Consider the following 5,364-nt stretch of genomic DNA (forward strand, 5'->3'; position numbering starts at 1 on the left):
GTAGAGAGATTGTTGTGGAGCCTCTATGCTATGCTTTTTGATGGGTGTACTGGAGTTATAAGTAATGGAGGGACACATAATGTGATTGGCTTGTATGGGAATGTCAGAGAATTTAAACAAAAATCTTCCTACTATTTATGATCTCATTATTGACTGACTGGGAAATTTAACAAAAATATTTCCAGTGTTTACTTCTCCTGTGATCTCATTATTTCCTTATTGGACTACTGTGGAAGATACTCCTGGGGCTAAATGTCAATGGCTTTTAGGATGAAGCATCATTAGTACTCGCTCTCTTATCTGTTTTGTCCTGACCCCATAGATAACAGGGTTAAGGGCAGGGGGAACAACCACATACAGATTTGCCAAAAGTATGTGGATACAGTGAGGGACATTGTGGCCAAAGTGATGTGTCATGAAGGAAAAGAGGGCTGGCAGGTAGAAGGCCAACATGACACAGACATGGGAGCCACAGGTGCTGAGTGCCTTCATCAGGGTATCTCAGGATGGGAGATGGAAGACTACTTGGAGAATCTGAATATAGGAAAATCCAATCACTAAAAGGTCAATGAATCCCACTGAGAAGGCAATGAAGCCATAAAAAAAAACATTGACCCTAATACTAGCACAAGATAATTTTGCCAAACCCATGTGTTCACATAGGGTATGGGGTATAATCCAGACACCACAGAAAGGCAATCTCAGGATAAGAAATATGAAAGGAGTCACAAACACCAGAGTCCTAACTATGATGACTATGCCCAGAATGGCTATCACCTTGTTGGTGAGGATCATGGTGTATCTTAGGGGGTTGCAGATGGCAATATAGCGATCTATGGCCATGACTGTCAGCACCACAGATTCCAGGCCAGTGCATATGTGGATGGTGTACATCTGTGTGATGCAGGCACCAAATACAATCTCTCTGAGATTGAACCAGAAAATGCCTAGCATCTTGGGGATGGCAGCTGTGGACAAGCCCAGATCAGTGCAGGCCAACATGGCCAGAAAGTAAAACATTGGTTGATGGAGGCTGCGTTCAGTCTGAATCACAAACAAGATAATGATATTCCCCAGCAGGGCTATCAGATATACTGCAAAGAAAGGAAAGCCGATCCACATGTGCACATCTTCCAACCCGGGGATACCTATCAGAAGAAAGGAGGAAGGGTGGAACTGTGTGCTGTTGATCTGAAGCATGTTGGTGGGCATTGGTTATAGGCACATTTATGACAGAAGATTTCTTGCTTCCAGGGACAGACCCTGACTTCTGTCATAGCATGTTGCCTATTTCTTGGAGAAATGGGACGTCCATTCTTTAATTCCATAACAGAGCAGAGGAGACCTAGAGAGGGAATATCAGGGACAGTTAACAGATACATTTGCTTTGAAATATTCACCTCATCTGTAGAAAATCCATGTGTAAATTTTGTAAATACAACAAAAATACTGAACTTTCCATCTCTTTTGTCCCGTCAGTCTCTAAGGAAGACACTGCATATGATATTAAATAAGCAAATACTCACTGTTGATTATAATTACTAATGAGGATGTAAAGAATAATTGAGATTGTGTGTGTGTGTGTAAAATATCATCAGATTATGATACTGTGATTGAGGGGGAGATGATAATCCAACCTGTCTAGTGGTTTGAGCAATGATATTTTCTTGCAAAGTATTCCTGAGAAATTAAGAAATGATATGTGGGAGAAAATCCAGAAAAAGTGGAGGATTGGATAACTGATATTTAAATCTGAACTTGGGATGGAATTGCAACATTTAGATGCAACTGGAGGTTATTATATAATTTCAAGAGAACAATGCTCCTTCCTAGAACTAAAAACTTGTGTCCTTCACCACATTACATTTCCTTAGCTGAACAAAAAACACTGGATTCACCCTGATAGTTTTCAGAGCCTTTTATGCTTTGTTATTTTTCATGCCATGTTATGTAAATGGACAATCCCTTCATACTACCTGGGAAGTGGCAGTGGCAATGTCTCTGTCTTTTTAAAAGTTAGAGCAAGACCAAGGCTAAATACTTGCCTCAACCTGAGAACAGTCTAGTTTATATTAACTCTGTAGCAAGTTTCTGATATAGTGATGGGAAATAATATGTCTAAGTTGGCTGCAGGCTAATTTACTATCATAATTGAAGATATCTGGTGCCTTGTGTTCTACTTATGTTGCAATTTCCCCTATGGCATGAAGGAAGCTATAAAATGATGTGGTGCTTAGGTGCACTTGAGTCTAGGTAGGACATTATTAGAAACTTGAGGATGTATGTTTTGTGATAGGGTTATAGGTGGGATTCAGATAGAGACTGGGCTAGTTGTATTGAGGCAGTGACATATCTTGAGAAGTTCCATGTATGGTTACTATGTCCCATTGGCTCAATTTTAGAAAGTTCTATTTATATTCATGTTCAACTTTTTATTTTTCTACCTATTTTTATTTTTACTGATATGAAACAGCTGACCAACTATATTCTTCTGAGCTATTTCCACATGGTCCTATGTGGTTTTTCAGCCTTCATACTTCCTCCAATTTAACCTTCTGGAAAGATCAACCACATGTTTAATTTCTTTATACTAATTATAAAGATTAAATAAAAATAGAGATTATACATCCCAATAATATTAGTTTTATCAATGAAGAAGCTGCAGAAAGAACTTAGCAGAAAAACACTTAAAGTCTAGAGCTAAATAATTTTTACTTATCTGCAAAACAAGAATGTACAAGGAATACCTTAATTTGGCTGGATTAGAACACAATGGAAAAAAATGCAAAAGCAGCAAGGTTTAAGTTTCATTTTATACTTTCACAGCTCTTTATGACTTTAAATTTATGTCCTCTTCTGAAATACGCTACATTCAATCAAATGGTTGTTTTTTTAACTTTTAGGTTATACTTATTACAAGAACTATATTTTCTAAAAGTATTAGCTTTGGAAAAAGGAAATTGAGATGGAGATTGGATAGTGGGGGTAAGGGAAAAATAATGGAATGAATCTGACCTAACTTTCCAATATACCCATATGAATATATTACAGTGAATTTTTACCATTATGCCACAAGATACTAATAAAAGAATGTAGATAAATGGAAAGATCAGCAGGAATCAGGGGCGGGAGGAGGCAGCGGGCAAGGGTAAGTACTGGCCACTGAATTGGAGCAAACTGTACTCCATGCATTTATAATTCTGTCAAAATAAATCCTAATGTTATGTATGAGTAGGAACCTATTAAAAATCTAAAAAGAAAAAAAATAGCATTGGAAAATTGTATTGTTTCCATAAGTTGTTAAACTAGTTTTGGTGTTAGAATTTGAATTTGCTCACTAACACTGTCACGGTGAATTAACTCGCATTAACCTCAGTAACATTTTCATAATTAAACTAGGCAAATGAAAAATTTCTAGTAATTCTCTTATCAATGATATTTTAGGTTAATGTCTAAGGTATCCTTTCTCCTCTGTTGGATGTTGAAATAGTTTTTTTCTTTTCAAATCAAATTCATTACACAAGCAAGTGAAATTTTCATCTTCTGGGGTTGCAACTATTGCCCTGAGCTTCATCAGCTGCTTACAAAATAACTTCCACATATGTAACATCTTATTTAATAAAGGTCATTTCAAGTTGATCATCTCCACTTTGAAACCATTCCTCTTCCTTTTTCCTCAACCCCATTTAATGATGTGATACACACCTTATCCCATGAAAGAAACCCTGGAGACATCCTCAGTACTTTCCTCTTCTCTACATTCCCTCACTCTTCAGTTCTAAACACTCATCTCTTCACTCAAGTCCACTTAAATACTAGATAATCACTGGGTACACAGTATCAATGCTCAAGGTGCTAGACAGATTGGTCCTGCTCTTGTGGGTCAAATAGGTTAGCAAGGAGGACCAACACTGATCAGATCATTTAAGTAAAGTGGCAACTGGATTACAAAGAGGAGTTGCTGTACACTAGAGGCTTAACTAAACCGGTCATTACTTTTGGGGAATGATTTCTTGAGGAGCTTTGGCTAAATTGACAGCAGGAGGATGAGAATTGATACATGGAAGGGTGAGTCGGGGAGAAAAAAAAATTCTAGTTTATGGAAAAGAATAGGAAAAGATTTGAGTGGTGAGGAATGACAAGGCAAAGATGAAGGAATGGAAGGTCAGCGTGAGTCTGGCTGAGAAAGAAGGCACAGAATAGATGAGATGAGAGGGGGTAGAAAACCAGAATGTAGGCTCTTGTGGTTATCCAAGAAGCTTTATCTTGTTAGGAACAATGGAAAAGAATGTATGCTTTAAGCTTCAGTGTAACATGATTCAATTGCAATTCAAAAACCATAATCTGCTTGCACTGTCAAAAGTGTACTAAAGTCAGCATGCATACATGTAGCAAATCAGTTACAAGTTTATCACTGACATCGGATTGAAGATGACATTATGTTGTACCCTGCTGCTAGTGATGGGTGTTGTCTGGAGCAGGTCAATTTAAAAATAATTTAGTAGGCTTAATCTTCAGAAACTGCTATTCAATCAGTTTTTCTTTCCTCTCACAGATACTGAATTAACAAGATATCTTTTACCATAACTCCCCCCTAATTCATTTTTTTCACCAAAAGTCCTTCATATATTTCCATTTTGAAAAACATCTTATGGATCAATATATTCACCTTAATTATTATGAGATTAATTAATGAGATTGTGAAGCAGTGGTTCACATGCAATGAGAAGGGAGCAGGGAGAAGGACTCTGTGTAGGGCTAAAGGAAAGGGTTTGAGGATACGTATAGATACATCCTCAAAAATTTACATATGTATATATATATGTTATATATATTTATATGTATATATATTTTAGAAATCCCATTGACTCCTTGTGACAGCACTTAGAATGAGTGGGTGGGGGTTGAGGTTAATTTCACATGGATTTATTTATTATATTATTTTTAATATACAATATAGCTCTTGTGTCAACATCCTAATACCTTATAGATTGTGACATGTTCTAGCTGCTTCTAGTCACATAAGTCTCCCACCTTCTATATTCAGAATTATCTGCAAACTTAACCACTACTACCATTTTCTGACTCCATCACATATATTACAGAAGTTCCCATATGAGAAACGTTTATAGCATGCTGTGGCAGGTGCTGTTCCAAATGCAGGTATACACCAGCCATTTAGTCAAAGTCCTCAAATTCATGGGGCTTAAATCCTAGCATTGCAGTATTTTGCTTCTGGTCTCAAACAAGATTTCTGCTGTTATTAGAATCCACTTATTTATTAATATTCTTTCTAAAAGTTCCTTTGAAATTCTAAATATATGACAAATTCAGAATGTTTATTAAGCTTAGCAACAGCAGAAT

The 5,364-nt window shown here is 36.8% G+C and overlaps 1 pseudogene; it reads right to left on the reverse strand.

The window, feature by feature from the left end:
• Window positions 1-208: 208 nt before the first annotated feature.
• Window positions 209-1,212, reverse strand: LOC144254436 (olfactory receptor 52E5-like; annotated as a pseudogene).
• Window positions 1,213-5,364: the final 4,152 nt, after the last annotated feature.

Source organism: Urocitellus parryii, chromosome 4 (assembly GCF_045843805.1).
Source record: "Urocitellus parryii isolate mUroPar1 chromosome 4, mUroPar1.hap1, whole genome shotgun sequence".
Lineage (NCBI taxonomy): Eukaryota > Metazoa > Chordata > Mammalia > Rodentia > Sciuridae > Urocitellus > Urocitellus parryii.